The following is a 26514-nucleotide window of genomic DNA, read 5'->3' as shown; positions in this document are numbered from 1 at the left end:
CAATCCTTTCCCAACCCCTTTCACCTCACAAATATTACATAAAATGATGATATTTCCATGGCCCATGGGGATAAAATAATGAGGCAGCTTCATGAGATCGAAAATGACTTACTCCTTGGCATACTGATCAGCCATCCAAATAAAGGCCTTTCTTTAGTCTCCCAATTCCCAAATTCGTAGGAAACAATCATGGCCAACATTTCTTGAGCCCCTGTTGCATGGCAGGCACTGCTCTAAGCATTACACATGCATTTTGTTTACTCATTAAATCTTCACACAATCCTATAAATTAGGTATTATATTTTCCTATTTTACATACAAGGAAACCCAGGTATTTGGAGTCTAAGCTATATGTTCAAGGTCACATGGCTCATGGTGCAGGCAGGGTTTAAATCTACTTTGGTCCTTAATATAGTTTGGCATTATTCTTCAGCTGTACTGCCTCTATTGGACACTAAAGCCTTCTAAAAAGGAAGTGAGCTGATTGGCCAGGCTTGAGTCAGGTACCCCTCTGAGGACCAATCAATTATGAGAAGAGAGTGGGATCACACTGGAGAAAGCAAATTACTCCTCATGCTACACCCTGTGGAAAGAGGCAGGAAGGGGCAAATCCTGGAAAAGAAGTGATTTTTTCACTTGACCAACACTAATAAGAATTTTCTTCCTCCCCACCCTCCTCTTCTCTCAGGAACCCAAGGTTGACTGACTTATTCTCTTCCTTTCACAGTACACTACCATCATGATGCTTCTCTTTATTTATTTTACCTTATCCCTCTCCCCACTAGAATTCCATCTCAATCCCAAAAGGCAACCATTCTACTTTGTTTGATAGGAATCATTTTACCTATCTATGTTCTTACATATGTATATTGTTGCTTCATGTATATGCATTTTTAAGTCACATATATGACATGGTGCTACAGGCCCCATTCTGTGTCTCCCTTTTGCCACTCAGTCTTATGTTCATAAAATATATCCACGTTGCCATGTTGCCAACCCATTGCTTCTGATCACAGCAAAAACTCTAGGGTATGCCTGCACCACCCATGTCTTGTCCAGTCATGGACTAGTGGCTTTTATAGATCACCCCATCCAACTTGGGGTCCCCTCATCTGGGAAGACCCCTCACTGCCTGAGGGAATGTTTATCCTCTGTGCTTGCACCTTCCTCTGAGCTTGCCTCCATCAGGACACAGGCCACAGAGCAGCTTGGTTTAAAGTACAGGACTGGGGCCACACTGCCTGGACTCAGAATCCCAAGTCTTCCACTTCTAGCTAAGCCATATAGCCTCTAGGTACCTCTCCTCTTCCTCATATGCAAAACATTAACCACAGCTACCCGTGGGATTACTGTGAAGATTAAATGAGAAAAATCTATGAAATGTGCTAAGGACAATGCCTAATACAAATGAAGTGCTATTATAACTATTGTAATAATATTTGTTGCATGTATCAGAATGGTCTATTTACTTGTCTATCTCCACCACCAGATTAGGAAATCCTTGGCTTTTCCATCTCTGTGTTGCAGAGCCCCACACGTTGCAAGAGCCCAATGCGTGTTCATTGGACGTTGCTCTCTCTTACTCACCTTGTGGTTCGACATGGCTAGTATTGGCATCTAGAAATAAATTGGGTTGAGAAAAGGCTCAGATAGAGTGCCTGGAGATGTGGCTCTAGAAGGGAGAACTTCCCTGGACCTATAATGCTGTGCAATAGAAAATATAGCATCAGCTACCACATAGAGCCAGGGAGGTCAGCAGGTCACCCAAGACCAGATCCCAGAGAACATCCTTACATAGGCAGCTTTATGAACTTGGCCAGAGCATGGCTAGGAGCCAGCTCATGGCCATGTGCCAACACTTTCTGGCTTCTTGTGTGTTCACCTCAGTGCCCTCATCTGTACAATAGGACTAATATCATCTACCCTATAGGATTGTCCTAAGGATTATGTGAGGGAACAGTTGTCAAGTGCTTAGAACAGTGTGTGGCATATCATCAGTCAGTCATAAATGTTAGTTTTCCTTAGCGTGACCACCCCCCAACTGATTACTCTTACAAATAGAGTCGGAAGATGCCACTCGTTTCCTTTCTTGTTTCAGGATCTTTGAGTTTTTGTTTGTTCATCTGTATATTTGTTTTTTGTTTTATTTATTTATTTTGGTGTTCTGGTGGGAATTATTTGTTAGCAGGTTATCTGATAGAAGGTTTTAGTCTTTTTAGCCTCAATAAATGTGCCCTTGAACTCAGAGATGGGCAGTACAGCTTGTCTATCTCTGAAGGCTTCCTAAAGACAATACTGTTCTCAGGTTAGAAGTTCTCTGAAGTCCCAGCCAGCAACAACCCATAGTCAGATATTCCCAGGAATACCAAGGAGCGCCATTTATAATCACAGAACATGCCTAACTGGGAATGAATTTGATCTTGTTTAAAAAAAAAAAAAAAAAAAGTGAAGGGGAAGAAGAAGAAGGAAATCAAACACGGGTCCAGTGGGACTTCCCTCAGAATGATGAAGGCCTTTCCTATTAGCTTTCTAAGCAACTTTTAGGCGGCTGCTGTGCATAGAAAGACTCTTTTTTAAAATGCTTTGGTCTCATACGTGGAAAGAAACCCTCAGGGTGAATTACTGGCTGCCCTACATTAGAGGCCTCACTGTAAGAGCCATTAGCTATAAAAAGAGAGGTTAATTATGAGGAGAACTGTGTGGCTGAAGCTGAGGGAGTTATAGTGACTTGCAGGGAGGGGGCTAATCAGGAGGCCACATTTGGTGGCGACGCCCTCTCCTGGATAGAAGCTGAAGAAGCCTGAGGCTGATACCAGGTGCAGTGCTTGGACATGTTTGTGTTGAGTTCATCAGCTGTGGGGGTGATTGCCTATGGGATCGTTACCTTGTAGCAGGAGAAGGGCGTGGGGGGAGACTTAGCAAAATTTCTCATTCTGTAAAATTAGGATCTTGTGAAACTTCGAAAAGACATGTCAGGATTAGTAACCCTACTCCCTACCCTCATCCATTCTAGAAGATTTGGATTCCCACCATGCCTTAAGACATGTTCATGTAAAGAAGCCCTTGGTTTCCAAGAAACTGCATGATTTTTGTTTCCTTTTAAGAGGACTCGAAGATAACATGTTGTGTTTTGTCAAGAAAACTTTATTTCAAGGGAGAAATCCAATTCCCAATCTGGCCCCTGCCAACATTCAGAGGACAAATAGGAATCCAGGCTGGGCAGAATTTAGGAGCTCCTCTCCAAAAGGGATATTTGGACAAGATATAGATATGCTTCAGATTTCGCTGTCGTTGACTGAGTACCTACTGTGTGCTCTGCACCGGCAGTGCGTTTTCCTTGCCTTGCTTCACTGTGCCACGGAGTTCATGACTGCCTAGCACAGGCGTGTGGTCACTGGTTCTGCAAATGAACACACCAAGAAGTAGGTGCACAGGTCCACCAAAGGCCACAGACTTTGACAAACCCTTTGACAGACCGCAGTCATTTTCCATTCTTTGGCCCTGCCTCCACAAAAAAAAAACCCAAACAGCGACTATTTGTAATCCCTCTCATAAGCATTCAAAAGCATGTAGCTTAAAGAAAAGAAAGGAATGTTAAAATGTCTACTCCTGAGTGTGACACCCTCTGATCTCACCCACCCCGTGTATGCTTCTGGACCCCCTTTTTTGTTAGCCTTCCCAACTCTGGAGTATGCAAGTAGGCAGGTGAACTCTGTGACAAATACCTGGTAGATCTGAAGTGGGTGTAGGTGTTGATCTTCCATTTTTATGATACATTTTCAATATGCACATAGATAAGAAATTTTTTTCCCATAACACTTCCACGTAGAATTCTCTCTTATGAATATCTACTTCCCTGTGCTAACCCTGGGAGAAATTTTACCATATAGAACTTCTGTTCTTCATGGCCATCTTTCAAAGAAGGTAATTGTAAGAGCTCCTTCTTAAAGACAGTCTTGTCACAGGTTAATATATGTTAATGCACCTCCACCTTCACTCACTCTCATTTCTTATGAACATTCAGCCCAAGCATCTTCAGCCTTCATATATTTTACATTCAGCAGTGTTTACAAGGCCTGAACTGGAGCTCAGCCAGGGCACTGTTCTGGAAGTGAGCAGAATGGGGTGTCTGCGAGCATGTTTCCAGAGCCAGCTCTCCTGAGTGTGACCCCTCGCTCCACCATCACTTCTGCCGTTGATATCAAGCAAATCTCTTCGCTCGTCTGTGTCTTATGTTCTCCTCTATGAAAGTGAGATTAGAATGCTCACTACCTCATAGGGTTCCTGTGAAGCATTACTTTATATAAAGTATTTAGAAAAATGCCTGGAACATAGTAGTAGCTCTGAATATGTGAGCTCCACTGTTATCACCATTATCCTTATTCCAAAAGAACAATGAATAGAAGCAAAGAACTTGGGAGGAGGCAGCTGCCATGAGGCCAGGAATCACGACTCATGTGTCCTGATCCCGGAACTGAAATACTTGAAGGACTAAAGCATTCAGTGATATGCCTGTGACTCTCCTCCCCTAACTCACCTATCAGGCTGTGTCCTATGATGTGCATGGTTTTGAGAATACCCAATTCTAGTAAATGAATAAGCTTGTGGTTTACAAATGTAGGCGAACTATCTGAAGATGTGTAAGTCTAAATGAGTAGCTAGTAAGCAAGAAGTGTGATTGTCATAGGCAGAACTCATGGGAGTTTAATTTAAGTATAAATATAAGATAAGTAGTAGGCAAGTGGGGCCATGTTAATCATATGTAGAGAATGATGAAAGGACCAAGAAATACCTGATATTTATGATGCATCTGAGTACCAAATATTCATAGTGTGCTAAATATATGTAAGGCTAAATATCAAGAAGCATCAAATATATGTGAGTGTTTAATATTCGTGATCTCCTAATTTGGCAACCTATTGGTTATATCCTTCAAGGTCCACATGTCCTGAGCCCCAGAAACTTGAATAGAACTCACAGTGGCTCAGTTGGCTAGTAAGCAAGCTATAGTGGAGGCCAGGCATCCTTGCTCCAACACCTCTGTGGTAGTGCACGTACGTGTCATTGGCCTAGGGCACCTTCCATCTGTGGGCCCCTGCGTCAGGAATACCCAAGATCACCCTCAGTTTCAATGATCTGCTAAGAATCAGAGAACTCAGAAAAGCAGTTGAATTCCTGTTTACAATTTATTACAGCAAAAGGATAAAGGCAAAAATCAGCAGAAGAAAAAGGTGCACATCACAGAGTCTAGGAGAGACTGGGTACAGGCTCTTAGTTGTCCTCTCCCAGTGGAATTATATGGATGACACTTAATTCTCCCAGCAATGAGACATGACACCACTTACAAAGTATTGCCAAGCAGGACTTTCAAACAAGCCTTAGTGGCGAGAATTTGTATTGGAATGCCTATGTGACTGACCTTGACTACTCAGATCCAGCTCCCTAGAGGTTCAACTGATTCCATGTGGCCCAAGTCTCTTACCATAAATCACATTGTTAGCATAAACTATCTGGCAGGACCCAGGGCCCCGGCAAATGAAGATATTCTTATCAGACAATCTATTTCAAGGGCTCAAGGGTTCTCTCCCAAGAGGTAGTCAAGGACCATCTTTTCTTTGGAATGTACAGTTTGAGCATCCTAAGCTTGCTAAGTTAATCCTTTCCTACACAGTCCTCTTGCTCAAACCTGAACTCTGGTCCTGCTAACCCCTCTATGAGCAGAGAGAGCTGAAGTGGCAGAGAGAGACAGGGCACATGGACATTGTGGACCCCAGGATTCACTGCTAGAGTCCTCCAAATGCTCCCTATCCCAAGTGCATGAACTGACCCCGTCTTTCTCCTTTTGCTTACTGCTGTGTGTTTTAAATATATTTAATAAGCCTTGTGATTTAAGTATTTTAATGTTTTTCTGTGAGTCTTTCTGGAACAGCTTGTCCAGTAGTGTATTTAGAGGCAACCGTTTTGTGTACTTGGAGACAATTTCCCACATGGCATGTCCTTGCTCCATCATTTGCTGGGGCGGGTGGACAGGTGATCGGCCAGCCAGTTCCTGCAGATATACTACTGAGCAAACAACACCAGTGCTTACAAACAACCATGCTGTGTTATGAATTAGGAGCAATAATGCAATCTATACAGGCGGGATAGAGAGGAGGAGGAAGGTAACAAAGCAGATTCGCGACAATATTGGCATAGCTGTTACCTTGTTGATCGTGTCTAGCCGCCGCTGGCCACAATTTGCCTCTAACTCATACTTATTGAATGCTCACTACAGACCAGACACCATACTAAACACTCTAGATGAATTAGCTTATCTTCACAATAGCCTAAGAGCACAAAAGGTGCTCTTTATACCTTCACCATTTTCTAGATGAATACATCGAGGCACAAAGGAACTTGTATGAAGTCATGTACTTTGTCAGTAGTGAAGCCAGAATTCATATGCAGGTGACAGAGTTCACACCTTTAACCACTCTACTATCCAGCTTGGGTTCTGAAATGGGTTTGTCTTGGTCTCAGGACCTGGCACAGAAGAGAGAGAACTCTTTGATTTGCAAAGGACAGAAACCCAATTCAAAATGACCTAAGTGAAATGGATACCTGTTGAAGCACAAGACTGAAAACCTTCAGGGAACAGAACTGAAACAGCTGGATTGAGGGGCTCCACTGGGCTGTTAGGACGTGGCTGCTCACTCACTCACCATCTCTACATCTGTTTCTTCTCTGCTGGCTTCACTCTTCCCTCATAGCTATTGGGAACTCCACAGTGACATTCCTATAGCTTGGCAACCTCAGCTGATCAAGAGATCATCTTTCCCAAGAGTTCCAGTCACAGACCAAAGAGTCAGACTGACACTGACTTGCCCAATTAATTCAGTCGCTGAGGCAGGGCAGTGGCCAGGCCTGGGTAACGTATGCACTCTTGCTGCTGACTGCTGGGCTTAGTTTCACCTGAACCACATGGATTGAAAATGCATGAAGGCGGGGCACCTGGGTGACTCAGTCAGTTAGGCGTCCAACTCTTGGTTTCAGCTCAGGTCTTGATCTTAGAGTTCGTGATTTCAAGCCCCGCATGGGGGCTCCATGCTGATAGCCCCGAAACTGCCTGGGATTCTCTCTCTCTCCCTCTCTCTCTGCTCCTCCTCCACTCCCTTTGTCCTTCAACATAAATAAACTTTAAAAAATTTTTTTAAATAATAAAAAGGAAATGAATGAAGGCATTTTCCCAAAGGAAAATGGGGTTGTTGCCAGAGAAGAGAGAACAGTCCTGGATGGGCCAAANCATGACTTTGGGGTGGGTGGGTGGGTGGATGGATGGATGGATGGATGGATGCAAAAATTCAATGCCCAAGGCAAGAAGCTCCATGAGAAACTTACAAGAAAAATACTTTCTTATATCCTAACAGTGAAAGAAGTCAAAGTTAGCAATTCTTTTCATTCTTTTTCACAAAAGAGACACAAGGAGATTTGAAGGAAGTGGTTGGAGGAAGACTTGAAAAATAGGTACACGAAACAAAGAATGAGAACATGGAGAGAGATTTCTGTAGTGGAGACAATTACAGTTTTAATAGGACAGCTGCCTCAAACAGTGTGGGTTTCTGGTTGGTGCTTTTGTTGGTGTATCTCTTTTCCTTGGTACAGTGAGAAGACTGCAATTGTCATGGGCAATTACAGCCCAGTGCAAGAAGTGGCACATCCCATCTGGAGAGACTGGTCACCTCGACTGGCACAAGCCAGCAGGATCCTTAGGAAATATAAGTTTGCTCCACAAGGCTTCTTGATCCTCTTTAACTTCTGAATTCAAACCATTCCTTTGGGCTGCTCCTTCGTTTTCAGCCCCATTTGTGTTCCCTTAAAGTTGCCATTTTGAAAGTTGATTTTCAGAATGGGATTTGGCAGGGCAAATGGAGCCGCAGTTGGGAGAGTGTGTCTGCTCCACAGAGAAGGTTATGAAAGAGGACAGGACGATAGATTCCAGGAGCAGGTTCAGGAGAGAAAAAAGAGAACCACGTTCACACTTCCATACGTAAGCCCCTTGAGCTGCTCTTTGGCACAGCTGGGAGGCAGTGAGTGCTCAGCATATTTCAGCCCCAAACCCTTACTTTTTCACCATGTGCTCCATTTCAGACAAAAATGTAATCTGCATCTTTCTGATTCACCTGCACCAAAATTTGGCCCTCTATCTCAATATGGCTGCTCTGAGATGACAACTCTAATCTTCTACGGCTAAGTAGACATTTATTTCTTGGTGTTTAAACCAGGATTTTGTGGGAAACTTTTTGCCTCTAAGAAATTGAAGTTTCTTTTTCAGTCCAGGAGTTTTTAAGTGTCCAGGTCATGTGGGCTGCCAGGCTAGAGAGCTCAAGTCCAACGTGTTTTCTGAGTTACGATGTTTCATCCATTCAGCTCTGAGAGGGGACAGGTTTGCTTGACATGTGGGACCGAACATTCCAACCCTTTCTTCCTGCACCAGGCCTTACGATGCCCATCTCGGACCAATTAGGGCTGAATGTAAGAGAATGTTTTGATTATAGAATATGATTCACCAATGTAAAGTTTTACCAAAACTGAAACTTGAGGAAAGAGAGAGAAAAGTGAAGCCTCTTTTACAAATTGGGTTAAATGAAGCACAAATTGGGTTAAATGGGGTTAGTTTTCTAATGCTACCCAGAAGCAAACAAACAGAAGTCAGGCAGGAGTCACAGTGTCACCTCCAGAAGACCTGGAGGAAATGGAGACTCCACCCACCCTCCTAACTTAATCTAAGAGGACCCTGCTCCCTGTCAGGTTGAGGCATCTGGCCAGTGGGTGTGATGAGCCCAGAAGTCAGGCCTCCTCCATCCCACATGCTTTTCAGGTCTGAAGGCTCTGGGCTGGACCAAACACAATGAAGAAAAAGCAACAGCCTCCCTGAAGTGTTTATGCTTTCCCAAATGCAGTTAAGTTTCCACAATAGCCATACGGCAGAATGGGGAAAGATGAAAAAACAAAACAAAACCCCCCAAAAATGAATCTGGGCCCACCAAGGCCAATGGANGTCTAGGTGGGGGAGGGGAAGCCATAGCTCCCGGTGCCATGAAGGTGACCTGGATGAGCCTGTCCCATAGGAGGAAGAGGAGAGGACACAGGGACAAGCATGTCTGAGAGACAACTTCTATCTCCTGTCCTGTGATAGGCTGAATTCTTCATACAGATAGTTCTGAACCTTTTCCCAGCACTATTGGCTGACGAGGTATTTGGCCTGATTTTCTGCTTCATCCTATTTTATTACCAACCTATCTCCACATGTTCCCATTTTGAACAGATATAATTAATAGCAACAAAGGGTTTCCCAGCCCACAAAAATTACACAGAAATGGCTAAAATGATGTCTTGATGACAGAAGGAAGAAACATCTTATAATTTGCTACCCCCGGAACTGTGCCTTTTCACATGTAAATTTGGGAGATGACTTGATATGTGATCTTAATTGGGCCTCTTTTGGAAAGAATGTCACATCTGAACTTGACTTCAGGAAATTCTACCCCCATTCATCTTAGTATGTAAGGTTAAACTAACATTTTTTTAAGTGCCTGATTATATTTCTTCCCCACCACCCCCCCACACACACACACCATGCCATTTGGATTCAATTCTCAAAGTCCAGGCATTAATACTGACAATTCATCTGACTGTTTAAAATAAATGTTTAAAAAGAGCTGTCAGCACAGAGCCAGATGCGGGGCTCGAACCCATGAGACATGAGATCATGACCTGAGCAGAAGTCGGACGTTTAACTGACTGAGCCACCCAGGCACTCCTGAAGTTTCTTTTTCAACCCAGAAGTTTCTAAGTGTCCAGTGAGAAATTAATTTCTCACATACTGAAACAGATAACTCACTTTCCCAGACTTGATGAACTTCAGTGCATAACTTAGTCTTAGAAATAATATAGCCAGGAGCTCAGACTTGTGACGAAGTCAGAGGATGGGCAGAGAAGCCTGGTCAAGGACTAAAACTTTGCTAAGACTTTTGGATGGGAGGGTTGAAGGCAGGAAGTGACATGTGATTTGACTATGTTCTCATCTTTTTATCTTATTATTATTATTTTTAATTAAGTTACAAATTCTATACAATGTGCTCTTTAAAAACAGAGGAAATTGCCGGACTCAAAAGAACCAGATATCATCAGTCAGGAGGCTCTTCCATTGCAGAGAGTAATCAGGAGCTGCCATTAGATTTCTAGCCATTCTCCTCTATAAATGGAGCTGTCCACACTCTACCAAGCATCTCACTTTTGTAAGAAAAGTCGAAATTTGATTCATCATTCTTTTATCTGTAAATGACTAAAAATGATAGCAACTTTTTCTTCACTATATAACTTGATAGATTTTAAGAATTGTGCTCCTGGATGACTCTCAGCTGCCCAGTGGCCTCCCCAGCTTATACCTAAGACTTGCAATGCTTTGACATTGAAAGGCCCTGGCCGACCATGTTCACAACCCCCACCTTTGCTGGCCTCACTTCTTTCTTCTATACAATGAACCCAGACAGGATAAGTTCTGGGAGATTTCCATTCTTCCTTCTTATAGTTCTAAGCCGACACTTGTAATCTGTGTTTCTATTTAAGTGATGATCTGTGAACAATCCAGAAGGAGGGTTCTAAAGGAATGGTTCTAACCCTCTCCTGCCTTGTTATCCAGAAGTGGCATCCTAACAGTTGCCTCTTCTACATGATACTCAATGCAGCCATTAAGGATTCACCTACTTGCCTATTCCATCTGCTGGGTACCACTCCCTGCCTTCCTTTTGCTTCATTATAATTGCCTTCCCCTTCCCACACCTTACTGTGACAATCATTCATCTGCTTGATAAACTTCCACTGAACACTTCCACAAACACAGAATGGCAAGGATCTGATTTCTGACCTTCAGAGAGCGGTAAGACAGTGACCAAAGGCTGGAATGCAAGATAGAAATTTCAGAGGAAAAGGAAGTCACATAACATAAAGATTTTTTTCCCCGGGAAGCAAACAGGAGGAATAAGGAAAGGAGTAGGAGAAGCTTCTAGAAATAACCTGAGGATGGCTTCCCCTGAAAAAGTTCTGGAAGTGCTACCTGGCATTGCTCTGTCTCAGCTTTGGTTTCTCACCTCTGGTAAAACTGGTAAAACAGCTTGTAAAACCAGATTTCAAAGCATCTCTCACCCTTTGCCTCCAAGAAACAAGCCTCTAGGCCTCCACACATAAAGCCAATTTTGGCAAGAGCTTACTTTCTGGGGAAAGGGAAAGAAACGAGATAGAATAGGCTATTCTGAAGGGAAGCATGGAGGACGGGAGGAGGGACAGCTAGTGGAATGATAATCAAACCACAATAAGTGAATACTGGACTATAAGCAGATAAGCCCACATCTAGAACACAAAATGATTAGAGGTTGAATCTTTACAGATATTTAACCTGGGAAGAAAGGAAGCAAATAAATCTTAATTTTTATATTTGTGGGAAGTATCTGAATCTTGGCTTGGGAAGTAATGGGGCCTTCTAGAGTAAGAAATGATGCCTTGAACAATTATTGTGCCCATTCTTGCTCTACAGGCAAGCAGGCTACCTTCCTGCCCATCCTGAAGCTGTTTTTGATGTCTTGTTGTCTACCCTGTTCATTTCTGAGAACTTCCCTGACCTAAGAAAGGGGGACTTAGAGCTAAACACTGCTCCCCAGGTCTTTGGAGAATATTCTTTTTTTTTTTTTTAAATAGTTTATTGTCAAGTTGGTTTCCATATAACACCCAGTGCTCATTCCCACAAGTGCCCTCCTCCGTGTCTGTCACCCCCCCCTTCCCGCCTCCCCACCCTCCTCAGCCCTCGGTTTGTTCTCAACATTCAAGAGTCTCTCTCATGGTTTGCCTCCCTCCCTCCCCCCAACTATTTCTCCCCTTCTTCTCCCCCGCAGTCCTCCGTTAAGTTCCTCCTAATCCTCCTATACATGCAAACATATGGTATCTGTCCTTCTCTGCCTGACTTATTTCGCTCAGCATAACACCCTCTAGTTCCATCCATGTTGCTACACATGGCCAGGTTTCATTCTTTCTCATTGCCATGTAGTATTCCTTTATATAGATAAACCACACCTTCTTGATCGATTCGTCAGTTGATGGACACTTAGGCTGTTTCCATGATTTGGCTATTGTTGAGAGTGCTGCCATGAACATTGGGGTGCATGTGCCCCTATGCATCAGCACTCCTGTATCCCTTGGGTAAATTCCTAGCAGTGCTATTGCTGGATCATAGGGGAGTTCTATTGTGAATTTTTTGAGGAACCTCCACACTGTTTTCCAAAGGGGCTACACCAGTTTACATTCCCACCAACAGTACAGGCATGGAGAATGCTCTTTATACTGTGTTTGCACCATCCAATAAAATGTGAAACACAGACCACTGGCATCAGACTTACTAGCGATCTTGCTAAATACTGAGTCCTGGCCTCCCACCCAGAACATCCGACTTTGAACCTGTGTCTAAAATGATCTTTTAATTTATGTATTTGCTTGAGTGGTTGTTGTTGTTCTTGTTCACTGCTCTATCTCCAGCTCCCAGGAAAGTCCTAGGAACAAAATAGATGTTAAATAAATATGTGTCTAATAAATGAATGAATCAGTGTATCACACGCCCTTGGTGATGGGTGCCTGGTTTATGAAACATGACCAACATGACACTAGCTATTCAGTGCAAGACCTAATTCAAGTTCTGGGGCTTTTTCTGGGAATGAGAAGTTCCTCTTATTGATGGGAGTGGGGTGATTTTGCCTAAAAATAAAACTAACAAAGAGGAAAGTGGAAGCAAGAGATGGAGTGAGGGAAACTGAGTCCTGTGATCTTGTCCACGACCAGAGACAATAACTTCCTGTCTGCTGAAGTCATGCCAACGTGGCTCTCTGTCCCTCGTGGCTGGAGGAGACCTGCCTGAGCAATCTCTCACCTCCAGGCTTCACTGGTGATTCTGTCAGGACCCACTTGCTCAGTCTGAGCTTCAGCTTTTAAGAGCAGAGACTGTGTCCTCTATTCCTCCTCTATCTCTCCTGATCCAACTCTCTGCTCTTGGGACTTTAATGCAGGGCAGGGCTTTCCTTCCATCGTTATACTTTTATGATTATTGTAAGAAATTTCTCTTTGAAAGTGACTTCAGAATTTACAAGTCCTTCTGTATCTATTATCTCATGTGATCCTCACAACAACCCATAAATCAGCAGTGGAAGTAAAATCTTCTTCCACTTCACAGATGGGAAACTGGCCCTTGGAAAGATGAAGGTATAGCCCTGCAGTCAGCTGACACCACGGCAGGGCCCAACCAGGAGTCTAACCCAGATGCTCTGATCACAGTCTTCCTGCCTCCTTTTTGTGGAAAAATAATGGGCCCAAAGCTCAGTGAGTTTTTCCTCATAGAACCTTGAACTCTAGCCATAAAGGACACTTCAGATTCCCTAGGCCTTGTCAGAATGTTGCTGTATCCCACTAGAGGATTTTGCACCTGGGGCCCATCTCCAGGAAGATGGTGCTCAGGCCTGGGGTGCTTGCTGGAGCTTTGAGATGCCTGATGACTGACACTCAGTTGAGTTCATATCAACAGCATCTTCCCAGATGATTCCGGGTCCACACGGCGTGGGTCAGGACTACAGGATCAGGATGGAGCCCATGCTGCGGTCACTGTGGAGTTTAGCAGAGAAGTGACATATTTTGGGACTTGTACCCAGACAACATCGGGAGGTACAAGACAGAATTCTGCATCAAGACAGCATTCCCCTTCACAGACACCTAATGCTCACTCCTCAGAAGCTGGTGCTGACTTCAGCCTAGACACACACATGTGCACGCACACACGCGCGCACACACACACTTATTTATTTATTAGGTTTTTAAAAACCGTGCCCTTTAGGAAATGACTATGGATGCAAGCCCAGGAATAAGGTATCAATAAAAAGCAAATATAAAATGATACCAATTAAAACTGCAGCCGGATATAAAGAGCAACCTAAAACACCACCTTGTGGAGAATAATCAGTTTAAAGACCCAAGCCAGAAGATAAAGGTTGGCAAAAAGAGGTTGTGCTTAGGGGAGTTGAGAATTTAACAGAATCCTTCATGGATTTAAAACTGGCCATTGGCATTGGAGCCATTTTCATCGAATATAACTTGCAGGTTATTAATACTAGTAGTTATAAAGATGATGATAAGTATGTTTGCTGGAATAAACACTGAGTAATGCTTGCTAATTAGCAAACAACCCGCTCGCCACATACCATCTTACTTGAGTAGAGCAGTCCTGATGCCACCATATGAAGGCCACCACATTGTCAGAGGCAATCCCATGGGCTATGACCTAATGTTCTGAACCACAGTCTTTCAGAACAAGAAGGAACCATGGAGTCCAACCAGATCATCGTACAGATGACAAAAATAGTCAGCATTTATCGAGCCAGACCCAGTGCTACACACTTCGGGTTCATCACTTCATTTTATCAACATGATCCTCACCTCCAGTTCCCTGATGAAGAAACTGAGGCTTAGCAAGATTAAGCCATTTACTACTTTTTATTCAACTAGCAAGTGAGAGAGCCAGACCACGCAGCTCAAAGACGACCTCTATGGCCCAAGCTATGCGCCTGACACACTCCTAAGCAGCCCTGCATTTCTCCTAGCAAACAGTCAAGGTGATGACAGATACTTTTGCCTTGGAAGCAGAGGGTCCAAAGACCATAAACGGGAGGCGGAGGGCCTGTGTTAACTAGCTGTTTGACCTTTTGAAAATCAGACTCCTATGCCTCATTTTCACCCTCTATAAAACAAGACACTTAGACTAAATGCTCTCTAAAGAATCATCCAGCCCTAACATTCGATGATGCCATGAAATATATCATGTGTGATGATAGGCACGTGTGACAGGACGGGAAATTTTGCTATTAATGAAAAAGAAGAAAGAGAGGAATGACCTTAGGTATTTCGGCACTCGAGAGAAGCCACAGAATTCTTCCCAAGGATGCTGAGAAGTGCAATTATGGAGCCTTTTGGTTTTTAACATGTTTCTGATAGAAGGGTCTTATAAGTCTTTTGGTGCCCATAACTCAATGATACAGCACTTCAGAATCCTTCTCAACACATGCCCCAGGTGGCTACCAATAAGTGGCTGGATAAAATGCATTTTATATCCCTCCCTCTGAAGAATTCTTGGGTCTTAAACACACACACACACACACACACACACACACACACACACACACTGATACATACAAATACCTTATATATTTATATGTATAAGGCATTTAAATATATACAGTATATATATTTAAACATACATATACCTTACAGCCATCTCAAGGATATACTGTAGTGGTCAAATGGTGGATGGGTAGAAGCCTCCCAGACTCGTGCAAGGCCTGCTAAATGCCTTTACCTGGGACAAGGTTAAAATGCATCGGAAGCAGCCAAGCTGTGGTCATCGGTCAGGTCTGACTGTCACATTCATAAACTCTCGGTATTAGAGCTTTAACAACTCTGAGGATAGAAGTCAGTGTTGGCTTTCAGCCAGGCACGAGAAAGAGCAACTTCCCGGGGAGAGTCCACGCCCAGACCACGGGGACTCCTCGCTGGGCTGATATAGCTGCTCTCAGAATGACGACTCCCACAGGGCTCGTGGGCAAGACACACTGATTCTCCTACAGACGAAAGCACCCTATCAACCTATTTCCCTCCTTTCTGCTCAGGGAGTGGAGATGAGCTTGTGGGATCATAGCAGCGTGCCTGTAAATAATGGCTGAGGGAGGAAGGGGTGAGGAGACAGTAGACGGGCAGGCTTGTGGCGTTCCAGATCCACCTGCTCCAGTCACCACCAAATCTCTACTCAGAGGCACCTTCGGGAAGGAGGGTGCATCCCCCTGACTCTCCTTGGACTGCCCTTTGCCCCCCTAGTCTTGCTGCCTTTTCTCTGTGAGACATTGAATGATATGGCCACGGCTGAGTGAAAACTGCCTTAAATGCAGCTTTCTTCTCAAAAAGCAGGCACTCCCGTGAGGCCCTTTAATTCTCCTTGAATCATCTCGATAAGAATCAAAAAGGATATCTCTCGAGGTCCCAGCCAGCGGCCAGTTAACACGCGAGCACTGGTGGCCACTGAGCACCAGGCACAAAGGGAATACAAGAAACAAGGAGAGTGTGGTCCTTAGTTCACAGAACTAGCAGCCTGGCCGGGAAGCTGGCTCAAGTAGATAAAATGATAGAGGGGCGCCTGGGCGGCTCAGTGGGTTGGGCATCCGACACCAGCTCAGGTCACTATCTCACGGTTGATGAGTTCAAGCTCCACGTCGGGCTCTGTGCTGACAGCTCCGAGCCTGGAACCTGTTTCAGATTCTGTGTCTCCCTCTCCTCCCCTGCCCTCTCTTTCTGACCCTCCCCTGCACATACTCTGTCTCTCTTTCAAAAATAAATAAACATTAAAAAACAGTTTTAAAGATAAATGGAATAGTTGGTATGTACCAAATGCTGTGAGGGAAGATGGGGGGCTATGGCAGCAGGCAACGGGGCCCAACCTAAGCTAGGTAATAAGTAGTGAAAGATCACCCGTTGCCACTAATATGTGCATGTCCACAGAGCTTTGTAACCATAGCTATACCCTTAGCTTCACTCCTCCGCATCAACTTCAGGCATCTGCCTAAACAAGCAATCCCCAAATCCAGGATCAGCCGTGTTGTCCTAGCTTCTAGAAGCTGGAAGAGTTCATCCAGGGAACACTCTACCATTTTCCCTTGTGCCCTCTCCCCACTCCCCCCCAGCCTGAGGCGTGGGGGCAGCTCCCTGCCACTATGAATCCACAGTTTCCCTTATCCTTCCCTTTATGCTCTTCAGGTCTTTCAATCAGTTCCCCAAATGGAATTCTCTCTGCTTCAAATCTCTGGTATATTTCACTTTTCCTGATTGGACACTGACAGCCATGGGATTCAAAGATGTCTAGGAATTGGCCCCACCTTCAAGGTCAGCTGAGAAATAGCCCTTGCCCTTCAAGAGCAAGAACACTCATGTCTCTTCTCTCCTCACTGCTCTGTGAGTGAGGCATCCAGGAAGAGAAAGCCCGTCACCAGCTCCAACCACATGTGTCCAGCAGACTCATTGCTAGAGACTAAGAGCGTTCTCATGGTAGATATATGGTACCTGAAATGTTTGCAAAATGTTAGAAGTAACTTACAAAAAAAAAAAATCAAACCAGGGGCGCCTGGGTGGTTCAGTCTGTTAAGTGTCCGACTTCAGCTCAGGTCATGAACTCACAGTTTGTGGGTTTGAACCCCCGTCAGTCTCTGTGCTGACAGCTAGCTCAGTCTGGAGCCTGTCTTCGGATTCTGTATCCCCCTCTCTCTCTGACCCTCACCTGCTTTCTCCCTCTCTCTCTCTTTCTCTCTCTCTCTCTCTCAAAAATAAGTAAGACTTTAAAAATTAAAAAAAAAAAAAAAAACCACAAATCGCAAACCATGTGCTGAAAGAAACTTAGCTAGGGAACAGGGAAGAGTGAATGACAGGAGAGGGCTGAGGAGAGTTGAAGGTCAAAGGTGATTAGTAAACAAGAAAGAGAAGGAACTTGAATTGATTAAGGTCCCCTTGGCTTGTTGCTTAGACTGGGCATGACCTACCCCGTCAAGAAACTGGGTGCAGCTGCACAGCCAATTTCAGCCTAATGCCCACTGAAACATCTCTAAACCTGGTGGTGAAACCTTGACTTTTGAGTCAAACCACACACTAGCTACATGGCTTTCAGTGGGTTGTTCTACTTCCTTAAGCCTCTGTTTCCTCTTCTGTTAAAAGATTGGATGTTTAATTTTGTGTGTCAATTTGGCTAGGCCATAGGACCCAGATATTTGGTCAATGACATCTGGACGTTTCTGTAAAGGTATTTTTTTAGATGAGATTAATATTTAAATCAAAGTAGACTTTGAGTAAAGCTGATTACCCTTCATAATGTGGGTGGGCCCCATCCATCAGTTGAAGGCCTTAAGAATAAAAACACTGACCTACTCCAAGGAAGAAGGAATTCTGTTAGCAAACTGTTAGATATTGTGAGTTTCCCAGGAGAATATGTGGTGCACTAGAAGTATTCAGTGTCACCCATAAGAGAACCTTGGTTTCCCCAACGAACAGGATCCGATGCCATCAGCCTCCATCAGACCCATGGCACATGGAAGTGTTCCTGTCCTTGTGCACTCCGTGGTGCATTCAGGAGACCTCAGTACAAATCCCAGGGCTACCCCAGCCGGTCACCTCACTGCACACAGAGAACCTGGACCCAGGCCCAGATCTGTACCACTCACGTTCTTTCATTGAGTCACCCCACCTTGGATAGCATCCCAGCCATTTGGAAGATAGAAGCAAGCATCTCAGTCTCCCCAGGGTCTCTGGAAGCAAGTTTGCAACCCTCGGGAGGCTACTGCTGGGGACAACATCTGCCTCACTTTTTTGGTCCCAGCCTTCACCTAAACCCAGAAGAAGCGGCTGCTCAGGTTATTACCCAACTCAACCCACAGGTTGCCTGTAACCAGATCCACTTGTGACCAGAAATTTTATGGACTCGTGTAATTGGTTTCCTGGGGCTGTTACAGCAAATTATCACAAACCTGGTTTAAAACAACACAAATTTGTTCTCACAGTTCTAGAGGTCAGAAGTCCAGAAGCCAAGTGTCAGCAGAGCTGTGCTCCCTCCGGAGGTTCTAGGGGACAATCCATTTCCTGACCCCAGGTTCTGGTGGCTCCCAGCATTCCTGGGGCAGTGGCCGCACTGCTCCAATCCCTGCCCCACCTTTGCGTCCGCTTCTCCCCTGTGCACGTGAAACCCTCCTCTGCCTTCCTCCTCTAAGGACACCTGTGATCGCATTTAAGGTCTGGATAACCCAGGATAATCTCCTCATCTCCAGATCCTTAATTGATATCTATGAAAACCTTTTTTTCCAAATCACGTAACATTCACCCATTTTAGGAATCGGGCCCTGATATATTGGGGGAAGGGCATTCTTCAGCCTCCCATAGCTCAGTTTCCTTGATGCCCTGAGTTCAGAGGAGTTCACATCATCCCCTGGGATCAGCAAAAACCAAAGTCCGGCTGATCGGGAGAGGTTGTCCTGTGGACAGCTGAGGGAGACCACTCCGAGACCGGGGGCGGATGGGGTGGGTGACAGTGGTGAATGGGGCATGTTTGTTGTAATGGAGACCCCTTCGCTATGCACAAGACTGACTCCTTGAACACCTTCCAAAAGCTGAGCTTGTATGGAAAGAGCTTTGGCTGGGCTCATGCTTTAAGGGGAATGGGTGGAGACAGAAGTGTCCAAGTCGGCCCCGGCAGAAGTTTATACTGGCCCAGGAAATCATCTGGGAAAAACAGTCTCACTACCAGACCACTTAAAAGGAAGACTCAGAGGATCATTTTTCCCTCATCCTTGGGGTTTTGCATGCCAACGAAAGCGGCTTAAGCTTCCTGCCCCGGCGAACTTGTTCTCCCGTGTCCAGCCCCTCTCTCGGGAAGGAGAAGACCACCCATCTTCATATCCGCCAGCATGATACTCAGCATGAGAACACGGAGGCCTTGAATCGTTGAGCCTGATATCCAGGTTTCCCTCCTCGCGGGAATGGGCGGCAGGCAAGAAACCTCCAGACTTGCAATCTCTGTGCTCTGGTCCTCACATGGACACCTTTGGTCTCTCATGGACTTGCTTCCTTCTCTATTGCTGTCCTTCTCCTTCCCGACAGCTTTAGTCTCTCTCCCCCTCTCTCTCTCCCTCTCTCTCTGTCTCCTCTCACCCACCCCTTCTTGTGTAGCAGGAAGCATGTGCACATGTAAAACCATAACCTTCAGAGCTTCACTTCCAATATGGCTCCTCCGAGGGCGCCCGCTGCAGGTGCTGCCAGCACCCCGGCCCTCGGCAGTCACCATTGCCATAAATGCCAGCCCAACTCCAACTGCCAGCAAACCCTGGGACGCTTGGCCCAAGGTTCTCTCTGGCCGCCAAAGCCTGATGGCGCCCACCGGCAGTCAATGGTCACACACAGCGTGGGAAAAGGCTCTTGACCAGCTGCTGGGGCCCCAGTTCCTCTCTCCCCTGCACAGGATAACTCCAAGGTCCATGTTCTACTCTGGCCCCCAGCAATCCTGGTGGGATCACACTCTGCTTGTCCACAGTGCTGCTTACTTGACAATGAACCTTTATCTGGCTGCCTTCCCATCTGTCTTACTTCCCCTCGCCCTGACTGCTTCCTGTAATCACCTCCCAGAAATCCTATTTTGCACTCAGATACTTGTCTCAGAGGCTGCTTCTGGGAGAAACCCAAGCCAGGACATCCTCTGGACATCTAGTCGGGCCCTGTGTTCACACCGCCTGCCCCCCCGCCCCCACGCCCATGGGCAGGGTGTCTGGGAGAAGCAAACTTTCCTATCTGCTGTGGCAGGTTCACACCCTGGAATCTGGTCCCTTTGGTCACAGGGTGAGAAAACGGATGTCACCCACATGTCCTTACTATTCTCATCAGACAGGGCCGTTCCCTCCTGCTTGCTTATTATCGCATTTTTGCACCCTGGTTTAGCTTCTCCCATGACAAACACATACATGCTTCCTTCCAGAAGTTAGTCCAAGGCTGGCTTATAGGAAACCTCAAGTTTTTCTCGCTATTTTGCTTGTTTCTCATTTTTTACCCATTTCTCTCTCTGCCCCCTTCTTTCCTTCTCTCTCTCCCTCTTCCCTCCTTCTCTCCCCAGCGCTTTCTCCTTTTCTTCTTAAGGGGACTGGCTAATAGCCTCTAGAACAAATCAAGTTGACCACTTGACCTCCTTGCTCTACACTCAAGTCAAATACAGCCAAATGGCTCTCCCAGGGAATCTTTTGTCATCACCCACCACTATGACACTGTCAAATCAAATTGGGCTTCCTGAATCAGCCCTTCCGAATGCTGTTATTATTTACTTGTTTGGTCTCTGAATTCCTTCCATTTAGTTGACATCACTTTAATGCAGACAGCCTTTTGAACTGTACCCAGGGTGACTCGGCCTCATAGGCTTGCATGCTGTTCCTTCCATCAGTGACAAGACCCCTGTGTCAGCTTGCCTCAAAGTGATCTATGACCTCAGTAATTCATGTTCCACTACTGGGTGCCTCTCCCCATGTGTGGCCGTTGACTCCTGGCCAATAGTAATGCTTGCTCATGTGATTAAAAAACAAAACCAATATAAAAAAGATATTTCGGTTGTTGGGCATTTAACCCAACTTCCTCAGTGTTACCCCAATAGAACCCAAATTTCTGGAAAAATCCCTTGACCCAAGTTCTAAAAAGTGAGGTCAGTAACACAGTCACTGCCTTTCCAGGTCTTCTTTTCTGCCATGAATTTCTAGATGATTACAAGGTTGGTGGGTGAGGGAGGCCATGAAAGGCAGTGGTAGGTGCCTGGGCTTTAAAATCACACAATCCTTGTTTATATCTTGGTCCTATCTTTTCTTCAGCCTACGATCCTATGTAAGTTAAGTAGCTACTCTGAACCTCAGTTTCCTTAACTGTAAAGTAGGAATGATGAGATCTACCTTGCAGTGTGGAGTAAAGATTAAAAGAGGTAATGCATATCTTATTTATGGGTCATTTGTGGAGAAGCGTATTGAAACCTTGATGTTGATGGTGGATTTCATGATTCCTTCTTGAAGTTCTGCTGATGCATGTAGAGACCCTAACACAGTATAGGCACGGAGTCAAGAGTCCATAACCACACACACTTAGTAGCAAGGAAACTAAAGCAGGCCAGTAGACATCCAAATTTTATCTCTCACAAAATATCATTCTATAGCAGGGGTCTATGGGCCAAAGGTAGCCTGATACCTATTTTGGTATGGCCCATGTTTTACATTTTTAAAAATGTTACTTAAAAAAATGAAGATAAGAATATTTTTCACACATTAAAATTGCACGAAATTCAAATTTCAATGCCTGTAAGTGACACTTTATTAGAACTCAGCCATCCACATTCATTTACATGTTTGTCTGTTTGACTGCTTTCATGTGACAGAGTTACTGCAGCAGAGACCATATGGGCTACAAAGTCTAAAATGTTTTCTATTTGGTCCTATATAGGAAAAGTTTTCTAACCCCTGATCTAGATCAGCATTTTATTTAAGCTGAGTTAACTCTAAAAGAACGTCTTCAAGTTACCTCAGCATTAAGGAGAGTCTATTGGCTGAGCCAATCATAAAGCAAGATGCTGGCAGAGCCCAGCCTTCTACCCTGTGCTGGTGCCCCACTCCTAGGTCCCCAGGCTGTGGCCAATCCCGTCATCAACTTAAGGACAGCAATGTGAAGAGGCACCAAGTCGGAGAACAGATCTCAGACCTAAATTAGACTAGAAAATGTGTCTTCGATATTCCAGATCTTTCAAAAGCCTGGTCCATTTTCATTTCTTTACCTCTCCATTGTTTATCCAGTGCTACCCCCCAGCTTCCACTTTAATACATTTGTCTCTTTGAGTCTTCTCGACAGCCCTATGAGTTTCAGTATCATTATCCCTATCTTACTGGAGACCAAGAGAGATAAACAACATGTCCAGGGTCACCCAGCTAAGGAGTGTAAAGGGAAGGCTTTAAATTAAGGGCTTTTTTTTTTTTTTTTCTGGCTTCAGGAACCCTTGGTCCTATCCAATACACTTTGCTGCCTCACATATGAATTTCATTCTAAGAAAGGGAAAATAAAAGCATATATATTTTAAGGTAAAGTTTGAGCTCTCATCTGTTTTTCACTTAACCAAGTGTTTGGGGCAGGATGCAATGCCGTGGTTTTGGGATCCTTAGCACAGTTGGGGTAATCACACCTACCAGTAAATCACTTGACTGGATCTCTGTTTCACATCTGGCAGTGTGTGCCGTAAGTCCCAGGATGGCCGGGGACTCACGTCTCAAACACTTGGGATTTGGAAACTTAAACCTAACAGTGAGTGGCTCAGGGACCCTCCAAATTGGATTGTGATGTGACTTTTGCCCTAGAGATGTCGCCACACAGAGGATCACATCACCACGCCTGGACTGCCACGTAGCAACTTCTGGTTGGGTGAGAGGGCGGATTACAGACCAATCACACTGCCCAGCAACCAGTGCTGGCTGGCGTGTCTGCTTCCTCTGACCCCTGCCCTGCCGGCCTGAGAACTTAGGAAGCTTGGCTATTAGAGGGGATGGGTGGGCCCAGAGGAGGGGACAGAGGGACCGGTCCAACATTCCTACAAAGACTCAAAAATGAGATACTGGGCTTTAAAAAGAAAATTATTGTTTTTGGAGAGCAACTTAAAGCAAGATTCCGGGTCCTTAGGACATCCCGATAAGAATTCTCTTTGGAAACACTGAAAGTCATCTTTCAGTAAACACTCCAAAAAGTACATTTGAAAATTTTGTGTCAAAAATGAGCAGCATATTTTACTGCTATAAAATTCATTGAACATTTAAAAAAATGAAGTCTAGAACTAGACATTAGGGAAGGGTTCAATCTATTCTTTAAAAGAATTAGCAGAAAATATATTTCAAACACAAATATCAAAAAAGACCCCCAAAATAAACAAATAGAAACCCCTACAGAACAAATAATTAACTAAAATGAATAGTTATAGGTTGCTGGTCTATGGCTCATGGTCAATGTGGGGTTCTATCACAGACCATATTGAGGATAAGTTTCCTTTCATGAGGCTTTTGTAGAACTGAGTTCAGGCTGACAGAGGGCAGAGAGACTCAAAGGAGGGAGGAGCCGGCGTGGGGGGGTGTCCAAAATCTGGGAAACCAAGAAGAAAAATAGGAGGGCACAAATGGTAGGTGCATCTAAAAAGCAAAGCACTAGCTTCTGCACAGCCAAGGAAACAACCCAGAAAATTAATAGGCAACCAACGGAATGGGAAAAGATAGTTGCAAATGACATATCAGATAAAGGGTTAATATCCAGAATCTATAAGGAACTCACCAAACTACACGCCCGAAAAACAAACAACCCAGTGAAGAAATGGGCAGAAGATATGAACAGACACTTCTCCAAAGAGGACATCCAGATGGCCAACAGACACATGAAACGATGCTCAGCATCCCTCCTCATCAGGGAAATACAAATCAAAACCACACTGAGATACCACCTCACGCCAGTCAGAGTGGCTAAAATGAGCAAATCAGAGAACTCTAGATGCTGGCGAGGATGTGGAGAAACGGGCACCCTCCTACACTGTTGGTGGGAATGTAAACTGGTGCAGCCCCTCTGGAAAACAGTGTGGAGGTTCCTCAGGAAACTAACAATAGAACTCCCCTATGACCCAGCAATAGCACTGCTAGGAATTTACCCAAGGGATACAGAAATGCTGATGCATAGGAGCACATGTACCCCAATGTTCATAGCAGCACTCTCCACAATAGCTAAAACATGGAAAGAGCCTAAGTGTCCATCAACAGATGAATGGATCAAGAAGATGTGGTTTATCTATACCATGGAATACTACATGGCAATGAGAAACAATGAAATCTGGCCATGTGTAGCAACATGGATGGACCTTGAGGGTGTTATGCTGAGCGAAATAAGTCAGGCAGAGAAGGACAAATATCATATGTTTGCACGTATAGGAGGATTAGGAGGAACTTGACGGAGGAACAAGGGGGAGAAGAAGGGCGGAAATGGTGGGGGAAAGGGAGAGAGGCAAACCATGAGAGACTCTTGAATGCTGACAAAAACTGAGGACTGATGGATGTGGGGGGAGGGGGGGATGGGCATGGAGGAGGACACTTGTGGGGATGAGCACTGAGTGTTATGTGGAAACTAATTTGACAATAAACTATTTGTAAAAAAATAAAAAAATAAAAATAAAAAAATAAAAAGCAAAGCACGGCCCATGCTCCTAGAAATGGGTTACAGGCAGAGTGTGGCTCTCATCTCTTTTTTCCACATGCACAATCATTCTCTTCCCCCCAACATCACCACATTATAGGCCTTCCCAAACTTTATCTGGACTTGAGTCACTCAAACCATTTGTGCATACCTGGTTCTTAAAATCCTCTCTCTCTCATAATTAATTAAATAATTAATTTTTAAAAATATTGGTGATTATTGCCAACACCCACTTCCCACTATCTGCTATGCATTGGTATCATACTATCCTAGCACAGCTCCAACTATCTGAGCCATAATTGGGCCATGATGTGGGTACACTTTGGCCCTTCTGTGTGCACATGACATATAATCTTCACTGGGAAAGCAAGTCCATGGTGAGGGAAGAAGTTGCGAGTCCAGGTGATTCCCCTGAATGCATCTGACAACTCTGGACACAGAAGAAGACTGGGCAGCTAGGATGTGATAAGGAGTCCCAGTGTGTTATGGGGTGTCAAAGTTATGCATCTCCCCTACACAATAAGATCACAAAGCTCAAGACGATTAAATATGCTGTACCTGAAGGTGATTCTCCAATGCCAGAAATAAGTGACATAGCCATTTTCAATAACTCAATACTACTTGCCACCCATTCTTGAGCAGTTGTGTTCCAAAACCATGCTTTGCAGAAGCTGTGCAAAGATAAAGAAGAGAACCACATCACATTTGCAGGTGCTCAGCAAATGTCTGTTGGATGGGTGGATGGATGGAAGGATAGATGGATGAATGAATGAATGAAGTCTCTGTTTTCAGTGTTTTCACAGTCCAATAGAGACCCAAGCATGGAAAATGTAGGTATGAACTGGGAACCAGTACTGAACCAAAGAAGTGACTGATTACTTCTACTTGACTGGGTCAAGGAGCATTGGGTTTGAATCTGAAAAAGTGAGTACAATTTCCAGTTGTAATCCAAGCAGAGAAAATATGTGCAAAAGTAGAGGGGGGTAAAAATGGCATGATGCTGTTGGGGAAATGTAGCTGTTCAATATGGCTGGAGTATGGTCATTGGTATTTGGGGAACATCAAGAGTGAGAAGTTAAGGATTAATTCATGGAAGACCTTCTATGTTATCCAAGTAGTGTGAACTACCAGAATGAGAAATGAAATTCGGGCAGAACCTTCCAGTAAAGTTTGAGTAGATACACACCCAAACATCCCTGTTATTCCAGGGCAAGAGAATCTGTCATGACTCCGCTGCCCATTCCCTCAGGGGCCTAAAAAGTGGGTGCACTCACCTGTCCACTGGCTCCCCCTTGGCCACCAAAAGGTCTTTGTGTAGTGGTGGTTGGTGCTCAGTGGTGCCACGCTGTTTCTTCATGCTGGCTCCACATTTCCGCTCATATTCAGTCTTGCCTCAAGACATAGGCCAAACGGAAATAAGCTGCCGCCATTGGCCCCTTTCCCAGAGAAATTATATTTAGTCCCCAAAAGCAGCAGGCCTCAAAATGGTGTGGTCCTCTGAGCTAAAAGTGACCATCCAGAAGGAGCTTGATGTAAAAGTGATCCAGGGCCGAGGAACAGGACACTTTGAGTAAACGATTATTGTTTGCTTCCAGGGGTCCTGTTATCCAGCCCTCATGGCCGGGGCCAAGTTTAAAC

The 26514-nt window shown here is 44.7% G+C and overlaps 1 long non-coding RNA gene across 2 annotated transcripts; it reads right to left on the bottom strand.

Moving 5' to 3' along the window:
* Positions 1 to 7557: 7557 nt before the first annotated feature.
* On the bottom strand, positions 7558 to 22918 carry LOC144218344 (uncharacterized). 2 transcript variants are annotated; one of them, XR_013331123.1, is made up of 3 exons: positions 22845 to 22918; positions 13502 to 13677; positions 7558 to 8505 (listed from the first exon to the last, which is right to left on the bottom strand). It is a non-coding gene; the product is annotated as an uncharacterized LOC144218344 (long non-coding RNA). The 2 variants fall into 2 exon arrangements; XR_013331124.1 differs by lacking the exon at positions 7558 to 8505 and adding an exon at positions 12522 to 12578.
* Positions 22919 to 26514: the final 3596 nt, after the last annotated feature.

The sequence above is a fragment of the Crocuta crocuta genome, unplaced genomic scaffold, assembly GCF_008692635.1.
Source record: "Crocuta crocuta isolate KB4526 unplaced genomic scaffold, BGI_CrCroc_1.0 scaffold39, whole genome shotgun sequence".
Taxonomy (NCBI): Eukaryota; Metazoa; Chordata; class Mammalia; order Carnivora; family Hyaenidae; genus Crocuta; species Crocuta crocuta.
Note: the sequence above shows the minus strand (reverse complement) of the source record. Positions and strands in the feature narration are given on the sequence as shown.